The sequence below is a fragment of the Acromyrmex echinatior genome, chromosome 7, assembly GCF_024713525.1.
Source record: "Acromyrmex echinatior isolate Ae372 chromosome 7, ASM2471352v2, whole genome shotgun sequence".
Classification (NCBI taxonomy): domain Eukaryota; kingdom Metazoa; phylum Arthropoda; class Insecta; order Hymenoptera; family Formicidae; genus Acromyrmex; species Acromyrmex echinatior.
In genome coordinates this window covers 6,966,684-6,992,379 of record NC_141858.1, presented here as the reverse complement: position 1 = coordinate 6,992,379, position 25,696 = coordinate 6,966,684, and positions in this window count along the sequence as shown.

The following is a 25,696-nucleotide window of genomic DNA, read 5'->3' as shown; positions in this document are numbered from 1 at the left end:
ACGCGTTCCTGGGAGTCCCTCATGCAAGGTCAGGTAAGGGCACTCGGAGGGATTTTAGTGGGTGCAAGCCCCACATAACCCCGGACTCTCCCCCGAGGCTCGGGGTATGCGTCAGGCATTTCCCCTCCGTTATCAAAAAAAAAAAAAGAATACGGTGGATGGTTTAACACAGAGACACGATTTCGAGTCAAACATTGACGGACAATCAATGAAGTGTGACTCGCTACATTATCATGCAACAAAGACCAATTTTCTGGATCACGATATTCGGGGCGCATACGATGAATTCTGCCCATCTATCGCTTTAAAACTTCGAGATAATACCAGTAATTGTTTGGCCAGTTGGAACAAACTCTTTGTAGATAATACCTTTGCTATCAAAGAATGTGATGAGCATTGTCTTGATTTTTGATGGAACTTTTCGTACTTTTTTTGCTTGTGGTGAATTTGTTGACTTCCGTTCCGCACTTTGACGCTTAGTTTCTGGATCATATTGAAAGCACCATGTTTCATCACCCGTAACAATTGATTTTAGGAAGTTTGGATTATTTTCTGCGGCTGCAACGATGTTTCTGGAATAATTGATTCTCGCTAATTTTTGATCGCTTCTTAATGTGTGTGGAACAAACTTCGCACAAACGTCGTTTTATCCAAATCTTCATGTAATATGGTTCGAATCGTTTCTCTACTGATATTTAAAGCCTCCTCCATCATTTTTAGTGATGCATTGCGATCGTATGCAACAAAATCACGTACTTTTTCGATCATTTCGGATGTTCGAACCAAAATTGGCCGTCCTGATTTTTTGTCATCTTCAAGGGTCTCTCTGCCTTCCAAAAAACGCTTATGCCACTCAAAAACAGCTGTACGATCTAGACATTGACTGCTGTAAACTTGTTGCATTGATCGGAATGTTTCTGATGCACTTTTACCAAGTTTTGCGTTAAATTTAATCACTGCTCTTTGTTCCATATTAAAATTTCTACCTCGACCAAAATCTTGTTTAACATGAACTGTCATATCTTCGTTACATGTCAACCAAAATGAATGAAACTTTGACAGATGATAGCAAAATGTTCAACCTTTAAAATGCATGTTTGAACGCACAGATGTCGCCACTGGTTGCTGAGATGTGGTTCGTGTCCGGGAACATATTTGTCGCACTGTGTAAGTAATCAGAAAATATCCAGTTATAATAAATATTTGTATCGATTTTGTAAAATACTTTAAATGAAGAACAATTAAATTAACATCTTCATAAGATATACATGATGTCTCATGCATTTCATTATTTATCAAACACCCTGTATATTATTATTTCATGTGTTTTTTTTATATATAACGGAGGAGAAATGCCTGACGCATACCTCGGGTCTCGGGGGAGAGCCCGAGGTTACACAGTGCGACAAATATGTTTCCGGACACGAACCACATCTCAGCAACCAGTGGCGACATCTGTGCGTTCAAACATGCATTTTAAAGGTTGAACATTTTGCTATCATCAAAGTTTCATTCATTTTGGTTGACATGTAACGAAGATATGACAGTTCATGTTAAACAAGATTTTGGTCGAGGTAGAAATTTTAATATGGAACAAAGAGCAGTGATTAAATTTAACGCAAAACTTGGTAAAAGTGCATCAGAAACATTCCGATCAATGCAACAAGTTTACAGCAGTCAATGTCTAGATCGTACAGCTGTTTTTGAGTGGCATAAGCGTTTTTTGGAAGGCAGAGAGACCCTTGAAGATGACAAAAAATCAGGACGGCCAATTTTGGTTCGAACATCCGAAATGATCGAAAAAGTACGTGATTTTGTTGCATACGATCGCAATGCATCACTAAAAATGATGGAGGAGGCTTTAAATATCAGTAGAGAAACGATTCGAACCATATTACATGAAGATTTGGGTAAAACGAAGATTTGTGCGAAGTTTGTTCCACACACATTAAGAAACTATCAAAAATCAGCGAGAATCAATTATTCCAGAGACATCGTTGCAGCCGCAGAAAATAATCCAAACTTCCTAAAATCAATTGTTACGGGTGATGAAACATGGTGCTTTCAATATGATCCAGAAACTAAGCGTCAAAGTGCGGAACGGAAGTCAAAAAATTCACCACAAGCAAAAAAAGTACGAAAAGTTCCATCAAAAATCAAGACAATGCTCATCACATTCTTTGATAGCAAAGGTATTATCTACAAAGAGTTTGTTCCAACTGGCCAAACAATTACTGGTATTATCTCGAAGTTTTAAAGCGATAGATGAGCAGAATTCATCGTATGCGCCCCGAATATCGTGATCCAGAAAATTGGTCTTTGTTGCATGATAATGTACCGAGTCACACTTCATTGATTGTCCGTCAATGTTTGGCTCGAAATCGTGTCTCTGTGTTAAACCATCCACCGTATTCACCTGATTTGGCCCCCTGCGACTTCTCATTATTCCCAAAATTGAAATTGAAATTGAAAGGACGCTTTTTTGATGACATTCCGACCATCCAATCAGCTTCTACACAGGCACTAGAGGCAATTCTGCAAACTGAGCTAGAACATGCATTTGAATCACTATTGAATCGCTGTAACAAGTATATTGAAGCCAGAGGAGAATATTTTGAATAATAAAACCAAAAATATGCATATTTGTTGTTTCAATTATGATTTTCAGGCCCTGTCCGGGAACATATTTGTCGCACAGTGTTTGTGGGACTTGCACCCACTAAAATCCCTCCGGGTGTCCAAAACGGGCTATAGCTGAGGGACTCCCAGGAACGCGTGCAGCATATTTCTGAGAGCCTCTCTGGCCAGTCGACTGTTGCCGAATCAATTCCGCCCGGGGATCGTCGAAGAGGTCTTGGCCGGCGCGTGGACTGCCCGAATCGGGCACTGGGAGGGGGAGTACCCTCGGTTGTTGTTGGGAGCGGAGGTTGGGGATCCCGGCCCCCGCCAGGACCCCTAGCCCTCCAAGGCGAGAGTTTGGCGCCCCTCATGCTTGCTCATCGCGCCGCAAAATATGTTTTCGCGAGGCACATCCTCCGTGTGCGGCAGGGCGAAGGCCCGCCTCGCAGTCGTGGACTGACGGGGGACAGAGACGCCCGACCCTGTGCGCGGAGAATCAAACCAGGTTCGGCGGCGGCGCGTCCTAAGCGTTCGCGCTTCGCCGCTTCACGGCTCCCCGCGTCCGAGACGCGATAATGGGGGAGGCGCAGTCATTGATCCCGCCTCCCCCGTGCACATCCTCAACTTCGGTTTCCTTTGGTATCGGGGAGGGAGGTCGCCGCCGTTTTCGCTCCGTGGGACGATCTCGGCGGCGCGAGCGCGCAGGAGGGGGCCCGGGGCACGAGCGACCCGGCTGCGGCCGGTGGTCCCCCGCGGCCCCCCCGCCGCCTACCTCCCTCCCCTCCACCACCATCATCGTCACCGCCGCTACCCGGCGGCGGAGGAAAGTCACGGTCACTCGGGGCCCGCTCCCTCTCTCTCTCTCGGCCTCCTCCTTCTGCGACATGACCTGTTCGCAGAAGGAGGAGAATGCCTTCCAGGCGCTCTCCCCGCCGGGATTACGACTCCCCTAAGTAGACGAATGGCCTTCACCCTGGCGTAAGTCTCTGCCAGGGCGTCAGCCACGTATTCGGCAGGGAGAATTCCCGCGAGAACCATGGTGGCCGCATACGACACCGCTCTGTAGGCTCTACAGATTCTTAGGACCAGTCATCGTTGCACGCTGTACAATCTATCTTGGATACGTCGACTGGCCAGGGCCTCCTCACTCCATACCGGGGCCCCATAATAGGTCTCGGACAGGGGCGTACATATACGCCCGCCTGACCGACGCATTCGGATCGTTGGGCATAAGGCCGAGCAGAGCATCCGCCCGGCCGTTCAATCGCTAGTCTGTCGAAATGCTCGACAAAGCCCCAGCGACCATCCAGAGTGAGGCCCAAATACTTGATGGTGAGCCCCACCGGGACGCGGATCTCATCCACCACAATGTGTGCCTGAGGGGGCACCCCGCTCCTCCCGTTATGGAAGAAAATCGCTTCCGTTTTTGCGGGGGCTACTCTCAGGCCCAGCTCCCTTATGAAGCCGACCACGCACGCCACTGCGACGTTCGCCATGCACTCTTTCCCAGGAGGTGACATTCTCATCGCCCTCTACCTGACCCCACGGCACACTGTTGAAGGTGTTGACGATGTCGAGTGACACCGCCAACGCCTCCCCTCCCGCGGTCACCTACTCCAAGAAGGCACGGACTTGTCTAATGGTATCGATCGTGGATAGCCTCTCTCAAAAGCCGCGAGACAGGTTAGGACCATCTCGGGACAGTTGAGGGCAGCGATGATACATTCCAGCAATTTGCCCGCATCATCCAATAGGCATATTGGCCTATACGCGGAGAGACTCTCCGCCGGCTTGCGTAGAAGGATAAGCCGGGCCCTCTTCTACGACCTGGGAAAACTTCCTTCTCTGAGGCAGCTCGTGTAGAGCTGTCTCAGACGTTTTCCGATGATGGGGGCCGCGGCGAGCCAGACCTTTCCGTGGACGTCGTCAGGTCCAAGCGCCCGCGGCTTCCCCTTCAGCCGGGAGAAGGCCTTTCCCATCTCCTCCCCGGTGATGCTCAGCTCCTCCGTCCATCCCGACGGGGGGGCCAGCCCTCTTCGGGATGTCTCCTTCCCTGGTGGGAAAGAGGGCAGCCACCACGTCCTCCAGGAACTGAGTGTCCGCTATCGGGGGGGAGGGGGGGCTCACCGACGAAGCTTCTTCGTTACGAACCTTCTTGTAGGGCTTCCCCTACGGGTTCCTATCCAGGGAGGAGACGAGCTCCCGCCAGGCGTCGGCCTTCGCTTTTCTTATGGCCGCCCTGAAGGAGCTCTTTGCGTTTTGGAGCACCCCGGCGGCCGCTTCCTTCTCCTCGTCGGTGCCCCGCCGCCTGCGGGGTGAGTGTACGCTCTTCTGGCAGCCACGGCGGCCCGACGTAGCACAGCCAGCCCCTCGGACCACCCCGGGCACCACCAACAGGCTGCCCTCCTCGCCATTGGGCGGCAGCGAGGCATCGACGCGTCGCACGCGCGCGACATAACGCTCCCGAGCCACTCGGCCTCCTCTTCCATCGTGTTGGCCGGATTACGCTCCGGTCAGGTGGAGAAGAGGAGGCTCACCTCAAGAGCGCCGGTCCAACTTTCGCAAGGCCCATCGACATTCCTCCTTCTCTTGGCGGCGTCTACGCGACACCTCCGCAGGGATGGACACCAGCTTCATACGGATCAGACGGTGATTGGACAGCTCTCCCAGGGAGCCGGCGTCCACGTGCCATCCCAATATTATTTCATGTCTGAGAGTGCGAATTTTAGCTGCTACTGTGACTGATCAAAGTATGCATATTCTGGAAAAATATATTAAAAACTTTTATGAATATTCTTGGAATATTCATAAATTTTTAATGTTTTTCTGGAATATATTATACATATATACTTTGTTCCAAAAATATTCTCCAAATATTCATAAATATATTGGGTCATCTAAAAAGTATCGCGGTACTTTGTTACTAGATATATGACCATCAATACACATCCAGTGACAAAAAATCGCGGATACTTTTTAGATGACCCAATATTAATAATCATAAAATGTTTTCTATATTTTTCTCGAATGTTTATATAATATTCAAAAATATCTGAAAGATATTCTCTTAATATTCTGTATATTTCATGTTCATTGGAACATTTATAGAATATCATCAAATTATACATAGCAAATTCTAGAAAAGTTTCTCAGAATATTCATAGCAAATTCTATGAATATTTTAAGAACATTTAAAAAAAGTTCTATAAATACCTTGAACACTCTATATTTATAAGAATATTTATAAAACATTTCATGCGTTTTCTAAATACATTATATTTATTAGAATATTTATAAGATATTCAATATACTACATTACAATTTTGAATAAACTGTATTCCATGAAATATTCATAGACTATTCATAGAATATTTCAAATGATTCGTGGAATATTAGAATAATCACACATTATATATAGCACATTCGTAGCATATTCTTTGCTGGATGGATAACATCTAATATTTTACTAGAAAAATCAAAAGACATTTGTACACCTTTCAAACATTTCTAATCTGTACATAACATCTGCAAGATTTTTAACTACTTATGATGGTTAAAAATTGACCGAAATGTTTAGGATGTTTATAATTTTTGTATTTTAACATCAGATTTTTAAATAAATTGACATTTACAAATATTCTGCGTAATGGTTGTATGGTCCTTATTTATATTGTCCTTATTTATATCAGACTATATTTAAAACATAATTAAAAATAAGAAAACTGCTACTTTACTACCTTTGCTATCTTTTTTACCGCATTTTTTTATCTTGTATATCTTAATACCATTTATTGTATAATATATAGAACAAATAAAAACTTATCAACTTGTATTGAAGTATTTATAAAATTCAATACATTCTGGTTGCAGATTTGATGTAACAACGAGATCATGTTTATCAAGATTTGAAATGACAGTGTTTGAGGAAATTTGCAATTCATATGGCAAATTCTCATTATTAAATGAGCAAATTTAGGAAGACGAGCCAATACCCCATAAATGAATGATCTGTAATTTAACAATTTAATTGAATGTTATTGTAATGCATTTAACATAGCAATAAATCTCATGCACATACATATGCTGATTTTTAAACGAATAAAATTAAAATACTTACAAAATTAGGTTTTTACATGATGCTCAAGACGATCGATAATTTTATTCCATGCAACAACTTGAATTCGCTTGCTATTGCCTTTACTTAAATAAAATTTGGAAAATTTATATTGTTGTTTATCTCCAAGAACACGTGGAGATTCCATCCCATCGATAAAACCTATCACTTCTCCATATAAAAATATATTTATAAAAGTGAAGTTATAAATATAAATTCGAATTTAATAACATTTTTATCCATAACGAGTTTAAGGTAGTACCTACACAAAATGATTTTCTTACGAACGTGTTAAAATTTTAAATACAAATAAGTTGAAGTACTCTTTATATTTGGATGCAATTAGAAATATATAGATCGTCTAATTATTGACATAATTACAACTGAAATATGCAATTTTAACAATGATATATATATATATATATATATATATATATATATATATATATACGCAATTCAAGTTTAATGATAGATCTTTTAATTATACCATCCGTACCATTTTTAGGATTGCTTTTGGATGTTATTGTCGAGAGGGGGGAGGGGAGAGAGAGGGGGAGAGAGAGAGAGAGAGAGAGAGAGAGAGCTACATAAAACAACTTTGGATGGATTAATAACATCAATGGCTGCATTCAAGACAAACAGTTGATTAATCTAGATCTCAAATTTTGATTGGATGATCTAAAGGAATACACCAATAACAACAAGCGCTCACATAACTGTTGAGTCGGTTAAATGAGTCCAACGATTACACAATTCTATCATACATTTAAATAGCATCATACATTTAAATAGCAAACCCTTCATTGGTAACAAAAACCTCTTTACCATTTAAATTTTTTAATTCGGAGTATGAATCAATTTTATCAATATTATAACAATGATCATTTATATTTTCAAACATGATCATTACAAATATTCATACATGATCTTCCTGAAAAAATTAATAACGTAAATAAGAAAAACAACAGAACTTTTTTAAATAAAATAAAAAAAAAGAACGAGATTACGAAGACACGCGAGAGAGAGAGAGAGAGAGAGAGAGAGAGGAAAGAAAGCACTGTGAACGAGAGAGAAAGCCGGAAAATAAGACACAAAAGGAAAAAACTCACCTGCCACTTCTACTGAACTATTATAATATTATTTACAGCAATCTTTGATTTCATTTTTTTATTACTTATATAGATTTTTTAAATTAATGTCTCAACTGAAGATTTAAATTCGCTGTTGTTTCTTATCTGCATAAAACAAGGAATAACGAATCAACAAATTCAATTGTTTTTAGTTACATAGCAACAATCTATACATTTGAAACTGCATACAAATAAATTATAATATATTGATAGTATTTTTACTATAGGTCACGTTCAATGGATCTGTGAGCGCTTGCTACTGTCGATGTATTCTTCTAGATCATTCAATAGCAGCGAGCACTCACGGATCTGCTTCGCAACAGTTGAGTCTGCTGAGCGCGATCATAATCTTATTCGCGGTTTTTTTATTTCCCATACGTTAAAGCTTGTTCTATAATGTGTAATTCATTACTTATTTCTTGCTATTGTTTACATCTTGTCTTTTTACCCTTTGTTTTTTTCTTTTCTACTATCCATCGCAGCGGGGTAAAATTCGTTACGTTTTATTGCTTAATTTTTTTATGTGTCTTGGCTCTTACAAAAATATTGTCTGCGGGCCCTTAGGGCTTCTTTAGTCTGGATCTACAATAAGTTTTTTAAGACTTATAAACCATAAGAACCAATTACAGTCGAATTTGAGGAAAATAATCGACTATGATTGGTCAATTTCTTATGACTTAAGGCTTAGAACTCTATTGTAGATCCGAAGTCACAATAACTTCAAGACATAAATTTAAACTGATAAGCCAATCAGGATATTGCTTTATGTCTACGTTGTTTAATAGAAATGGAAATAACAATAAACTTAGCCATAATTTCACAATAAAGCGAATTTCAACCAGTTGAAACTCGCTTTATGGATAAGTTATTATTATTTCCATTTCCATTAAACTATGTAGACGTAAAGCAATATCTTGATTGGCTCATCGACTTAAGTTCACATCTTAAGGTTACTGTTCCAAAAATTGTGTCTGCGGCAGCCCTATTGCATATGAAATGTATAAGGAGCTGCACAGAATAAAAAGAATAGGGAGCAAAGAACTGAGAATAAGAATTTCAACCTATCAGAAATCATATTAGGTGTTGGAATTAATTCGTAGCGTTTTTTAATGAAAGAATGTTATTTATTTCACATGAGCATTAAAAAATACATTAATGAAAGTACTTCCCATCACTTGTAAAACGCTACGAATTAATTCCAACACCTAATATATTATGAAATACACTGTTTTTGATAGGTTGAAGTTTTTATTCTGTTCTCTGTTCCCTGTTCCTTTTATTCTGCGCAGCGGCTAAAGCTGGTTTTATATTAGTCGCATCGCAGCATCGCAAATGTTGCGGATCAATCAACAATAATCTAGCTCGACTTTGATTGGACCACAACGCTTGCAACACTGCAATGTGATTAATGTAGAATCAGCTTAAAGCCAGTTCTATATTAGTTGCAAGCCGATTATAAGTTTGTTATAACAGCCAATCTGAATTTTGAAATCAACGTTTCATATTGGGAACAAACTTGAGATCGCTTGCAACTAATGTAGAATCGGCTTAAGGGGATACTGGAGCGAAGGCTGAAGTTAATCAAGGTCGATATTACAGATTTTTATTTCCAATGTATAAGATGCTTACGCCCTCTGAGTTAATATGATCATGCAGGAAATTCGATCGATTAATTATCGATATTTTTATTCCGTTTCCTACATTACCATCTTAACAGGGACGTGTATTAGGATCGGTTCCACAAATGTAAAATTTATTTTGGAAAATTTTCCAATTTTAAAATTGAGAAAAAATAAACCGTAATCGAAGTAATAGAATCTTATATTTGTAGAATCGGACCTTAGAAAGGTTAGACTTTACAGTTGTATTATGTACACATGCAGTGTAGGCCGTGTTCCAATATATATCACCAGTATTAAAAATCTGTAATATACATAAAGTACAGATTTTTAACTTTAATAGTTATATCGATACGAAGCCGTAGTAACACTTTTTCCTTACGTCCAATGCCATTTTAGGTAATAATAATATAGTATCAATAAATGAATACGACATTACACATACATAATGTAATTCTTTTTCATGAATATCCGTGTATCTATATATATATATATTATATATATATATATATATATATATATATATATATACATATATGAAACACGTGTCCATATATTGACAATAATATATGTTACATCTTGACTAAATCCTAAAATGATATTGATCATAGGAAAAAGTGATACTACGACTGTGTACCGATATTAACTGCGAGTACTGAAAATACGTAATTAGATTTTCAGTATTGACAGTGTACATTGACACATCCTAATAGCATTTTTACTGTTGTGCAATGTCATTTTAGGTCAGGATGTGATATGTATTAGCTATACAATATATTACAAATATAATATATACGTAACTATACCATATTTTGCGACGTTTAATGAAAAGATGTAAAAGTTAATCATGTTAAAATATTAGTGTTGTATGTAAATATAATACACATACAGAGTCCATTATGAAAGTAATGCGCATGATTTTATTGTGACGCGAATATCCATCGCAGCGGGATAAAATGAGTCGGGAAATATGGTGGGGGGTCTGCCCTTCCAAGGCAGCCGGTCGCCAGTTTGCTCCGAGCAGTCTGAGTGGAAAGACGTGCCTCCGCGTGAAGTGTGTTTTTCAACTTTGTAACACGGCGCGATGGAGCGTTCGCTTGAACAGCGATACGCCATCAAGTTTTGCGTGCGACTTGGAAAGAATGCAACCGAAACATTCCAGATGCTTCAAGAGGCCTTCAAGGACGACTGCATTTCAAGGTCACAGTCCGGGAGGTGGCACAAGGCGTTCAAGGAGGGACGGGAGGAGGTCGCCGACGAACCCCGTTCTGGACGCCTAACAATGGTCAGAACCGACGAAAACGTGAATCGTGTGCGAAGTTTTCCGACTGTCGATTGAGCATCCAGTACATCGCTGACACCCTAAACATGTCCACATTTGCGGTACATGGGATAGTGACAGAGAATCTGCAAATGCGCAAGGTCTGCGCGAAGCTTGTGCCGAAAGTGTTGACGGAAGACCAGAAAGAACTTCGAGTTTCGCGCTGTCAAAAATTGTTGGATTTGATTCAAAATGAGCCGGACTTTCTTAACTCTGTCGTAATCGGAGACAAATCTTGGATGTTCGAGTACGACCCAGAATCGAAAAGGCAGAGCAGCGAGTGGCACTCAAAATCATCCCCCCGCCCCAAGAAAGCGCGAATGAGCAAGTCTCGCATCAAAACGATGCTCATTGTCTTTTTTGACGTCCGAGGAATCGTCCATTTTGAGTTTGTATCGCAGGGAGAAACTGTCAACTCAGCCTTCTACCTGGAGGTGCTCAAGAGATTGAAACGCCGGGTCGCGCGCGTGAGGGCTGACATCATAGACGCGATCAAGCTCCACCATGACAATGCCCCCAGCCACACGGCCTTCATCGTTGCCAACTATCTGGCCCGGAGCAACACCCCGGTGGTCCCCCAGCCCCCTTACAGTCCCGACTTGGCTCCGTGCGACTTTTTTTTGTTTTCCCGTCTGAAGAGAGAGCTGAAAGGAAAGCATTGGGAGTCCGTGGAAAACATCCAAAAGCATGTTACAACGTTCCTAAGAGACATTCCCGTCGAAGAGTTTCAGCGTGCCTTCCAGGCGTGGCAGACACGTATACATACTCTCCGCAAGTGTATTGATTCAGGGGGAGAGTATTTTGAAGAATTTTGAGCGTTTGTACCGCTACGATCAATAAATCTATTTTTCCCAGAAAATGCGCATTACTTTTATAATGGACCCTGTATATAAAATGAGGATTTATCAGAGAATTTGTAATTTGTTTATTTTTTTTAAGATGTTACGTCTGATCATCTGTGTTTGACTCTCGTTAGCTTTGATTTTTATGTTAGTTTATGTATGTATATTCTGGTATTGAAAATATAAAAATATGTATCACTAATATCTGTATATTTGACCATAAAAAAATATATCTCTTTTATTGAACGTAGAAAAAAGAGGACATCAGTACACCTTTTTGTTACACATAATAAAAAGAGATGAAGTAGCTACACACGTATGTGAATATGAATTAGAAATATATTTTATGTAATGTGTGTACAACATAATGCAATAAAATATAATTCTAATATTCATTAATGTGTCTATATTATATCTGCATGAAAAGCTAAATATGAGTAACTTCTATCTCTCTTTTATGGGCCTTCTACAATAAGCCATTAGTTACAAATCAAAAGTCAGAAACTAAAAATTGATCAATTTTTAGCCAATTTTTAGCGTCTGACTTCTTATTTATGGCTGATTTATTAATTATTATTGTAAAAGGCCCATTAAACATAATAAAAAGAGATGGAATAGCTACATATGTGCAATGTATTTACGTACTGACAATATATGTTACATCCTAAGTTAAAATAACATTGGGAATAAAGGAAAAAATGCTATTACATTACACGTGTATACATGTATTTCAAATACATGGTTACATCCGAAGATATGTCTAAGTTAGAGTGTATTTAGTAAAAATATACTTATTGTAACTTGCTGTTAGTTAACGTACACATTGACCTATAAGTGCATACATTCGCTAAAACACTTGGAATATGATATACTTATATACATTTCATAAACGTACAACATCGTACGAAAATTATGCATGTGACTATTGACTGTATAATGTATGTTATATATATAGCATGTATATATATATATATATATGTAATGTATTATATATATTAGGGGTTTGCATTAAAAGCCACTATTCACGTTTAGATGGCAGTAACTGCGTATGCTATGGTCAGAGACATCTGCTACTTATATCATTTTTAAATGTGAATATTTCCTACTAAAATTCAGTCAACAGACGTCATCCTTGTTTACATATGTGCTTTTCTATAACTGAATTAAAATGGAACGTGATAAGTTGTTTTTCCGATGTGTACTTTTACACTATTTTGATTTGAAAAAAAGTGCAGCTGAAACTCATCGATTGCTTGCGGAAATTTATAGTGAATCTGCTCCATCGGAAACAGTATGTAGAGACTGGTTTCGACGATTCAAAAGTGGTGATTGTGACGTTCACGACAAACAACGAACAGGTCAACCGAAAAAATTCGAAGATGAACAACTGCAAGCTCTATTGGAAGAAAATCCAGCTCAAACACTCAAAGAATTGTCTCAACAACTGAAAGTCGATAAATCCACTATTTTTCGACGTTTACAAGCTATGGGAAAGATTCAGAAAGAAGGAAAATGGCAGCCACATGAATTGACCGAAAATGCCATTGCCAACCGTTTAAACATCTCAATTTCTTTGCTTGCAAAGCATAACAAGAAGAGTTTCTTGTGGCGTATCGTGACCGGCGATGAAAAATGGATCTTTTTCAACAACCCAAAACGCAAAGAATCATGGGTTGATTCTGGCCAACCATCAATATCGACTCCAAAGCGAAATATCCACGGTCACAAAGCAATGCTCTGTATTTGGTGGGATATGGAAGGTGTCGTGTATTATGAGCTGCTTAAACCGAACGAAACAATCACCACCGAGCGTTATCAACAACAATTGGAACGTTTGAATGATAATTTGATGCAAAAACGACCATCAATTGCATCAAATCGTCGAAAGGTGATTTTACTCCATGATAACGCTCGGCCGCATGTTGCTATAGCCGTGAAACAAACACTGATAGATCTCGAATGGGAGGTTCTCCCGCACCCAGCGTATTCTCCGGACTTAGCACCAAGCGATTATCATCTGTTTCGATCGATGCAACATGCTCTAGAAGATACACACTTCCATAATTATAGCGAAGTCGAAAATTGGGTTGCTGAATGGATTGACTCAAAAGACAGACTATTCTTTCGTCGTGGAATTCAACTTTTGCCTGAAAAGTGGCAAAAAGTCATAGCTTCCGAGGGAAAATACTTTGATTGAGGTATTCATATATTTTGTTATTGAAATAAGTGCTCAAATATAAAGAAAAAACAGCGGCTTTTAATGCAAACCCCTAATACATATATATATGTGTAACATATATATTATATAGGTTGAAAAAAGACTCCGGATTTAGGAGCAGAACATAAAAGTGACTATAATTATATTCGTAAAGGAATGTGAATTGTATTTGTATCGGCATGCAGTACGCCAAAATATAATGCGTTGACCTATGACTATGATTCACATTCTACGATTGAATTATGGCCATTCTTGTGCTATAAGGCCATTACATAACGTTTTTAGAAAAAACGTTTCAGACAAAAGTTGTAAGGTTTCAAAGAAACTGTTTACTGATATTCAATTTTTTTTTCTTCATTAGTTTCTTTGTTTCGATCATGTCAAGCAATCAGCTTTTGATTCCATCATGACAATGCATCTATTCATATTTCTTTAAATGCAGACGCAAAATTCTACAAATTGGTTCTGTAATTGTATTTCACCAAATTTGATAATCGAATGCCTCTGTCAATAAATTAAAAATAGTTAGTCCACGATGAACGCCTCTGACATTTATCTATAACTAACCAAGCACGATTTACGGCTGTGACATTTTGTTATAGCTAGCCAGCTCACGATTAACGCCTCTGACAGTAAATTAAAAATAGTCAGCCCACGATGAACGCCTCTGACATTTGTCTATAACTAGCCAAAGCACGATTAACGCCTCTGACATTTGTCTATAACTAGCCAAAGCACAATTTACGGCTGTGGCATTTTGTTATAGCTAGCCAGCTCACGATTAACGCCTCTGACAGTAAATTAAAAATAGTCAGTCCACGATGAACGCCTCTGACATTTATCTATAACTAGCCAAGCACGATTTACGGCTGTGACATTTTGTTATAGCTAGCCAGCCCACGATGAACGCCTCTGACATTTGTCTATAACTAGCCAAAGCACGATTAACGCCTCTGACATTTGTCTATAACTAGCCAAAGCACAATTTACGGCTGTGGCATTTTGTTATAGCTAGCCAGCTCACGATTAACGCCTCTGACAGTAAATTAAAAATAGTCAGCCCACGATGAATGCCTCTGATATTTGTTTATAACTAGCCAAAGCACGATTTACGACTGTGGCATTTTGTTATAGCTAGCCAGCTCACGATTAACGCCTCTGACAGTAAATTAAAAATAGCCCACGATGAACGTCTCTGACATTGGATCTAATTAAACAAAGCGCAAATTATTGTTATAACTATATCACTTGTATGATAAATAAAAGTGATATTTTCACGAATGACATAAAGATGCTAACCTTTTCCATGCTGGCTTTATAGGGTGCCTTCCAACAAGAAACACACATCACAATAAGCAATTTTGACCTTCTAGAGTGCCTTCCAACAAGAGACACGGTGCATCATTACAATCTTGTTCGCCAATACAAGAATGAGATACTGTATTGTACTGAGTCGCTTGTTAGAAAGCACCCATAACCTTCTCTTACCAAAGGCAGAGAATATTCTGCTACTACATTTTTTTTTATTTTGTGGACACAAAACATTATATAAATACACGCACACACACACACACACACACACACACATACACACATAGACACATACACACATACATATATATGGTTGCGTAAAACACTACTACACTACACTGAATTAACAGTTCTGTTGCGCGGCAACGATACTGTGAATGCGGGTCATACTGGTTACAGCTGATTGACTCGTATAACGCCGTTGTTTTCTGACATATACAGCGTCACGCAAAACGATATATGTATGCATATACATATATATATATATATATATATATATATATATATATATTAGGTGTTGGAATTAATTCGTAGCGTTTTACAAGAGATGGGAAGTGATGGGAAGTACTTTCATTAATGTATTTTTTAATGCTCATGTGAAATAAATAACATTCTTTCATTAAAAAAACGCTACGAATTAATTCCAACACCTAATATATATACACATATATATATATATACACATACATACAAAAAATTTTTATTTTTCATTCTAAGAAAAAAGATACATAATCGATATCATGGTCACATTATCTTCTCCTTAGCGACTAATTAAGAAAAAGCGTTCACCGTATCTGAATCTACGTTATTGTAAAAATTCTCTATTATCTTTGAAGTTCTATTATTGATACATCATTTAAATGCATTCTCCAGGTTTATTCCACTAAAAAAAAAATACAAATAGATGACCAGATATATGATGCGGTAAACTAAAATTCTATATTACATTCTGTGGCACAAAAATGTGATTAGTAGCCCTTTGAAACTGAATGTATCATAAAAATAATAAAGTAATATTTTAAAAATACATTACATTCAGTAAAATGCATTAAGTTATTATGTTCAATCACCATTATTAAGAAAATACAATATTATGTAGAAAGGAAAATATTTTATTTTATTTTCTTGACAATTTGCTGGAAGGTATGGTCGAAGCATACTGTTCCTTATACTGTGACGTTCTTGAGATGCACATCCGCGCGTGAGCGGTTCGGTCGTCAAGCGTCAAGCGGTTGTGAAGGAAAAGTAGGCAGCATTTCAGAAATCGGCCCGAAATGCGCAATTAATTTCGAGCACATTGAAGTACACGTATATAATTTCTGTAATTTTATAAAAAGTATATTTGGAGTAATAGATTTATCAATAACGTTATTTATTTAAAAAAAATTATGAAAAAAGGAAAAAGCAGGATCGAACATAAGATCTTCAATATTCTGATCTTGCACCCAATGCCCGAGATCACGTTGAGTTCTTGAGGATCACCTCGACGAACACGATACATATAGCGCACGGAAAGTCTTAAACTATTGTATATCTCATCAATGTTTATGTTTTGAAATCATTTTTGCATTTGCATTTTTGCTACGTTAATGAGAAAGATATATGATTAATATAATTTAATAAAAAGAAAATGAAGGAATTTTAATTCACAAACACGGTTGCCGGCTCTCCGTTTTTTTTTTGCCAGACTTATATATAATACTCCATATATATAATACTCCTATATAATATTTAATACTCCAGCAGACGACAAAAATTGGAGATTTTCACATCTGCTGGAGTATTGAATATTAGTCCAAGAAACCGAAGTCTGTCAAAAAAAAAACGGAGAACTGGCAACCGTGTTCGTGATTTAAAATTCTTTCAATGTCTGTTATTTCGATAGAGCGAGACAGAGAAAAAACAAAAACGGATAGAAGCTCCGATTGTAATCGGTGAATCTCCACGCGGACACGCCTGGGCTCGTCTAGCAAAACAATGAGTCTGTCTCTGTCCTTCTCTCTGTGGTCGCTTGTTTCTAGCGACCGAAAATATTTTCTCGACGATCTCGGCCGCTTGGCGTGTATCATAAGGAGGAAAGAGATATTTTAGACAATACATAATTTTTATTAAATTATATTAATCTTTTGCCTACGATTTAAGTTACAATGGCGCGTGCCATAATAAACAGCCTGGGACATATTGTTTATGTTTGGCCCGATTTCTTTACCACGAGTCTCATACGATATTATAAGTGAAAGAGTTAATCATATACCTTTCTCATTAATATATAATAGCAAAAATGATATCAAAACGTGATAGTTAACGAGATATAGTTTACGATTTTCCGTGTATTTTATGTATCATAGAGGCGGTCTGCAAAAACTCAGCGTGGTCTCGAGCGTTAGGTGCGAGATCAGAATATTAAGGATCTTATGTTCAATCCTGCTTTTTCCTTTTTTTCTTAATTTTTTTTTAAACAAATAACGTTATTAATGAACATATTAATCCAAATATATTTTTATAAAATTATAGAAATTATATGTGTACTTCAGTGTATTCAGTTACACATTTTGAGCCAATTTCTGAAGTGCTGCCTATTTTTCCTTTACAACCGCTCAACAGTCGACGGCTGAACTGCTGGATCGCGCGCGGACGTGCATCTCAGGAGCGTCACAGTATAAGAAATATGCTGCTATCATACCTTCCAACATGAAAATTATCATGACATTTTAGCATGAAAATTATCATAAAAATATTTTCCTTCTTACATAATTGTTATTTTCTTAATAATAGTGATTGAACATCATATTAATAAAGTATATACATTTTACTAAATATTATGTACTTTTAAAATATTTACTTTATTATTTTTATACATTGATACATTCGGTTTTCTTTCAAAGAACTATTGATCACGCTTATGTGCCACAAAATGTAATATCTTTTAATATAGAATACTGATAATATCAATTTAAGACTAATAAGAGTCGATACAGAACGAGATGCGTAATTTAAAACTGGAATGACTTAACTTCAATAACTCCGTGATGTCTTCTTTATTCAACATGTGAATAAAGAAGGTATGTTGAATAAAGAAGACATCACAGAGTTATAAGAAGACTAAGGAAAGTAAAGGATTGATAATTTGCTAGAAGGTACGGAGCATATTTCTTAGTGCAACGCTCCTGAGATACACATCCGCGCGTGATTCGGTGCAGTTCAGCCGTCGAGCATTGAGCGGCGGCGGCGGGGGGAAAGAAGGTGATGCTTCAAAAGTCGACCCAAAATTTAACATGTATTCCAATAACTATAGGAAGAATACCGAATCACTTTAATAGATAAATAAAAAATTATTTTTACAATATATTGCATATAAAGGCACATATAAAGGCTTTTTGTTAATTATAAAATTATATTGACATCATCCTTATAATTATATTAATCATCTTTATAATTATATTAATCGCACTTTTGCGGTTTGATTGATTATCAGAATTTTCATTCGAATGATAATTATAAAAAAAACATTTCACAGAAAGTATTGATCGACGTAACATTATTACAGAAACATGATTTTTTTTGGATTTTTTCCTAAAGATAAATTAAAACTTTTAGAAATACACATATAATTTCAATAATTAAATAAAAATATATTTAGCCTGTAATATATGTTTGTTAACAATGTCACTTATTTAAAAAAAAAAATTATGAAAAAAGAAAAAAGGAATTGATCATGAGATCTCTAACATTCAGATCTCGCATCTTACGCGTGAGACCACGCCGAGATCTTGCAAATCATTTCTATGAACGTGGTATATAACGTGGTATATAAATTCATGGAAAATCATAGAAATATCAATATCTCGTAAATTATCGTGTTATGAAATTATTTTTGCTATTATACATAAATTGGAGGGATATAGGATCAGCATAATTTATTAAACCTTACATGTTATCTATAATGTTCCTTCTCCTCTTAATTATACACATTGAGCGGCCGAAATTTTCCAGAAAGCATTTTCGGTCGCTAGAAACAAGCGACCATATATATATATATATAGAGAGAGAGAGGGGAGGGGGAAGAGGAGAGAGAGAGAGAGAGAGAGAGAGAGAGAGAGAGAGAGACTCTGAAGGATAGACTCGCTGTTTTGTTCGACAAGCCCAGCTCGGCGTGCGGAATCTCACCGATTACAATCGGAGTTTCTATCCTTTTTTATTTTTGTTCTGTCTCACTCTGTCGTACTTCTGTTTCAATAATTCGTTCTGCAATTCAAGAATATGATTTCTATCGATTCTGGCATCATCGCCGATGCAGCAAGGACCCCTTGAATGATTCCTTTTCTAAACAACGATCCTGATATATATTTCTATATATATATAAATATATTATTATTATAGCATTTCCAACCGATAATATATTGCTGGTTCATACAATGATTCAATCCATTTCTGTAATTAAATAGCAGTAGTTCGCTTGTGCGCGATAAGAAGAATGGCGCTTCTTACTAAGTTGACATTTCGACATCCGAGTCGAGTCAAAAATGTGCTATATACAATAATTTCAGACCTTGCATAAGTAGCTGGCGATTTACAGAAAACCTCAAAGAACAATATTATACTTACAGAAATGAGTTATGAGTTTTAGTATAAGAGTAAAGAGTATTCAAAAATTTCATTTATATGCTACGTCTGCTACGAGATCGCCGCTTGTCGTTCCGACATACGAGCAGAATGGAAGCTCAACCGAAACACACATTGCGTTCCGAATCTTGATATATGCATGTGTAAATAATTCAGTAAATAAAGTTTAGACATGTGTTGTATATATGTACACACACACACACACACACGCGCGCGCGTGTGTATATATATATATATGTGTGTGTTATTTTATATATATGCATCAATAATTTACTAAATAAAATGTATGTAAAAGACAGAACAGTGTAATTAAAATAATTATCTTCATTTGTATTCATATGTAAATAATATGGTATGTTTTCTTGTTTAGGAAGAAATTATTTCAACAAAATTGAAATAACTAATATCATATTTATTTTATTATTTTTCCTCTCAAAAGAAAAAACTTTGACCAGGGCACGTTTATTGATATGGGCCTAAGTAGATCGATAATTCAGATCATTTCTATGGTTCAGCGACGCACTTTTCATGACAGCGCCGCTGTCGGAATATCGCGGAACTAAAATACTGCTCAGTTTCATGGCTTCACATCAATTTCACTCGTAATATACAAACGAAATTTTCGGATGCACCTTTCTCTTATATTAAAACTCCTACCGCGTTTCTAAAAGCATGGGATTGTTCGTTTAAGTTTTCTGCAATTCGCCAGCTACTTTTCATGAACGTGCAAGATCTGAAACTCTTATATGCAACACATATTGTGATGTATTGACTACAGAAGCCGATAACAAAACTGTAAGTCTTTAATTTTTTTTCGTTCTTCGTATTCAAATGTAGCTGGCGATTTGCGTTGTTGTCGATTTAATTGTGGAAAAGGATTTTTCAGTCCATAAACACAGTTATGAGAAAGGTGTTTTTAAAATTTAATGATAAAACAGGACACTCCAGCATCCCCTTAACAGAGTATAAGCATAGGATAGCAGAAAAGCTGATTTAGGGGCTGCGCACAATGAAAGGAATAGAAAACAGGGAACAAAGAAGAATTTCAACCTATCAGAAACTGTGTATTCCATACTATATGATTTCTGATAAATTGAAATTCTTATTCTCATTTCCCTGTTTTCTATTTCTTTCATTGTGCGCAGCCCCTTATAATCTTAAGACAGTTCTTGTGTGTTACTAAAGAAAAGACTTTAAGGCCGGAATCCGTTCTCAATTTCAAGCAAGATTTAAGATGCTAATATGGCTCTCCGATTGGTTCATGCATTAGCTTACCAGTTAGAAATAATTTCTCGAAAAGATGTCGCTTTGATGTCGAAAATAAAAGTCGAAAGTTTTCGAAATTTCTATTGATTTCGACGGATTTTTGGCTCCAATTTCGATTAATTTTCGAGTTGGAAATAAAATCTTAAATTGATCTAGAGTCAGCATAAAAATATACTATTAGTGTCACTAATGCAATAAGTAAATTCGACAAGCAGTGTCACTAATAGCGTAATAGTGAATAGAGAAAATTTCATTAAAAAGTTTCATTGAAATTTTATTGTAAATATAAGATAATATTATTAGATTAAAATAAGATAATATTATTGATTAGCATCATATTTCAAAGGATACATGACAAAATTATAATTAAAAAAATTTATTTTATAAATTTGAGAACTAATTTTATGATGTATTTAAAGATAGCCGAATATGCACATTCTCCCGACCTATTATTATTATGCCGAAGGTACGACCCATCAAGCACGCGGGCCGCGAGGAGCGGGGCTTACCGTCGCGAGCATCTAAGCTCATAGGGCGCAGCGCGGCCTTCCCCTCCATCCCCTCTCTCTCTTTCCAGCCCAGATTTCCACCCCATAACTCACCATAGCCCATATTAAAGCGTCAAATAACCACATACTTCTCTTCCAATCATTGCTGAATCTTCTTTTCCCAATTCTCCGATCTCATCACCGCCACCGCCTTCGCTACCTTTTCCTCCTACCTCACATTCCTTTGCAATGTATCTCCCAAATATTTGAACTTCTTTATCTCTTTTATCACTTTATCCTTCCATCCATCTACAATCCACTTTACTAGCATAATACCTATATACATATATCCTATCCCCTTCCTTCCTGGATCTCATTATTTTAGTTTTTTCCCTATTTAACTCCAATCCCTTCCTTTTAATATATCTCTCTAACCTCTCTGTCATACTCCTCATGCCTCCTTTATTTTCCGTTAGTAAGACCATATTGTCTGCATAAACAAAACCATATACCTTCTTATCTCTTAGCTTTACTCCTCCCCATTTGACTTTTTCCATCACTTCCTCCAGACCTGCCAACAGTATATTGAACAACAAGGGACTCAACAGACATCCTTGCCTTATCCTTCTCGCCAAAAACTTTCTCCTAATTCCCTCCCCATTCTCATCCTACTCTTTGTTTCCCACATCATTTCTTCCACCTTTTCTATCAGTCCTCCCCTTTTACCTCCCTCTGCCTTAAAGCTTCCAGCAATATACTCCTATCTATTGAATTAAAGATCGCTTTTAAATAATGCTATTAGTTTTCCTCCTTTTTTCTTTACTTGTCTATTTATTAAAAAATTCAATACATATATATTATCCAATGTTCTCATCCCTTTTCTAAAGCCCGCTTGACTCGGAATTAACTTTTTCTCTTCCACATCCTCTTTCAAGCTTTCCGTCAACATCACCTCATACACCTTATACAATGACGGCATTATCAACAATTTGCTATAGTCCTTTACCTCTTCTCCCTACCTTTTTTCATTATCGACACTACTCACTCTTTCCATTCTTCTAGCCATCTCCCATCTTCCCATACTTCATTACATATCCTCGAGACCCATTCCTCCATTCCCTCCCCCCCATACTTTCACACCTCGTTCGGAATCTCGTCCATCCCCATTGCCTTTCCGTCTTTTACTTTTCTAATCACCTTTCTTACTTCCTTCCTACTCAGTTCTTTTTCTATCTCCTGCTTCCTCCTTTCTCCTTTTCTCCTTACCACTCTCCCTTCCACCCCCAACAGCTCTTTGAAATAATCCTCGCATTCTCTCATTTCTATCCCCTTATTTATCCTTTTCCACTTCTTCCTTTCCCTATTTACTATTTTCCAAACTGTCCCTTATTCTTGAATCTCTCCACTTCTCTTTGCCATCTTTTATTTTCCTTTTTTTCTTTTTTTCATATAACTCTATACTCTCTTTTTTCCTGTACTTCTCTCCTCCTCCTTTATCTTTCCTTCATTCCCTTAATACCCTTCTCATCTCTGACTTTTTTCTCTACATTCTATATCCCACCATTCTTCTCTTCTTTTTTTTTCCTCTCTCCATTTTTATATTTTCCAATACTTCTCTTATTTCCCTTTCTACTTCCTTCAGGCTCTCATGTACATTCCCTTCCCTCCATTCCATTTTCCCTAATTTCTCCCTAAATACTTCTCTACCTCCCTTATCCATATTCTCTTATATGCTCCTTTCCCTTCCCCTTCCTCTCTTCTTCTCCCATTCCTCCCTTCAGTGAAACTACAGTGGCTGATGATTCGAATTATATCCTCTATTTTCATATAATACATCTCTTTCGTCATCTCCTCATACCCACCAATAATCAATTACCGATTTCCCGTATCCCCTGTATATGTATCCAATTTCCTTTCTCATCCCCTTTTACATTTCCATTTAACATTGATTATCTTTTTCCTCTTATAAATTCTACCAACTTACTTCTATCCTTGTTTTTTTTTCAATCCATTGACTTCCTTTCTTTTTCCTCCTCTCCCTCATTCTCTTCCTTTATTCCATTCTTCTTCCTCCCTCTTTCTCCGTTCTCACATTAAAATCCCCCCCCCCTCCATCATCATTTTTAATTCTTCTTTCCCCTACATTAATTCCGCTAGATCCTCTAATTTTCTTTCCATATCCCTGTTAACATACACTCCCACCATCCTTATTCTATTTCTATCTACTTTTATTCTTCCCACCACCATCCCCTCCACTTCTTTCTTCCCCTCTTCCCCCTAATATAGATTCCTTTTAATACCTATCACTAATCCCGTCATTGCCCTTTTTTTTTGTTTCTCTTTTTTGTGACCTGTTATCCTCCATACATATCCATCTGGTAACCTTTCTCTTACATAATTCCATCCCTTCTCCTTCTATGTTTCCATCAACCTCATGGCATCCTATCTTTTCAAACTTGCCCAAAAGTACTTACCCTATCCTTATTTCTCATCCTTATGTCACATTTCAAAAATCTTCTATCCTTTCTTTCCCCCTCTTCTTTCCACATTTCTTCCACCCCTCTTTTTCTCTCAGTCCACGGTTCCATTTCCCTCTCTTCCCTTTCTCTCTTCCCTTCTCTGTATTCCTCTTTATTCTCCCTCCCTCTTTTCGTCTCCCTATCCTTATCCCCTTCTCTACTCCCCTTCCTCTTGCCCATCCCTCTTCCTATTCTCCCTGTTCTTTCTCTCTTTTTTTCCTCTCGGTTCTTTTCTCCACTTTTAATCTTTTCCCCCTCCCCCATTTTCTTCCTCTACCATCTCTTAATTCTTCTCTCTCTTCATCCCATTTCCACCATTCTCCTTCAATCCGTACCTCCCTACCCCATTCTTGCTCTTCTCCCTTCTTTCATAACAACCTGTCTCATCCACCTCATCTCCCTCTTATGCCAAGTTAAATCTTCCTCTATCCATACATTTTTTCCCTTTAGCTTCCATTTATTCTTTATTATATTTTCCTTCTCTTCTAAACTTTCCAATGTGATCACCACTATCTCCGCCCTCTCTCCTGTCTACCCGTCTTTATCTTTCTTATTTTCTCTATCTTCCTCCCTACTTCTATTCTTCTCATTATTTCTTTAATCTTTCCCTCTATTTGCCTTTTTCGTTAAACCGTTTTATTATATAATATTAGGTGTTGGAATTAATTCGTAGCGTTTTTTTAATGAAAGAATGTTATTTATTTCACATGAGCATTAAAAAATACATTAATGAAAGTACTTCCCATCACTTCCCATCTCTTGTAAAACGCTACGAATTAATTCCAACACCTAATATTTATTTTCCTTTTTTCCCTTTCCCTCCATTCACTTCTTCTCTTCAATCTCCTTATTGCATCTATCTTTTATTCTCTTTCCCACTTCCTATCTCGTCCTATCTCTCTTTTTTATCTCTGCCCCTTTTCACTCTCCTTTCCTTTTTTTCACTTTATCCAATTCCTTTTCCAATGTCTTTATCCTCTCCACCATCTTCTCCTTTTCCATCTTCCACCTTTTTTCCCTCTTCAATTCCTCTCTTATCTTCTCCACTTTTTTTCGCATCATCTTTTGCCCCTCAGTTACCTCTCTTATTTTTTTCTTCACTCTGCTTAACCCTTTTCTCATTTCATTCTTCATCTCCTTGAGCATCTCTCTCATCCCCCTTCCTTTCCCATTTTGACCGACGATCTTATTGTCTTTTTACTCCTTCTAAAGACCTCCTCTATTTTCTCCTCCCTCTCCAACTCTCCTCTCTCTCTCTCTCTCTCTCTCTCTTCCTTTTTAAGAACTTCTCCAACTTACCTGTACTTCCACGTCTATCTCTAGCAAGTCTTCCAATTCTTTCCGTCACTTTCTCTCTCTCCTCTCTTCCTCCCACCTTCCCCCTTCCATCATTCCCTCCCTCCCCCTCCCTCCCTATCTCCCCCCTTTCCCTCACCCCCTTCTGTCTTTTTCTTTCCTTCCTTCTACGCTACCTCTTTCGAACAGACTCCGCTTATCAATATCTTTGTATCTCGAACCAATCCACCGTTCCTCTCTATTCTCTTCCAAACATACTTTTTCCCACTATTCACTCCTGAGCTCCGTTCTACCTCTCCATGCGCCACGCGCTTGATTCCCAATAACTTC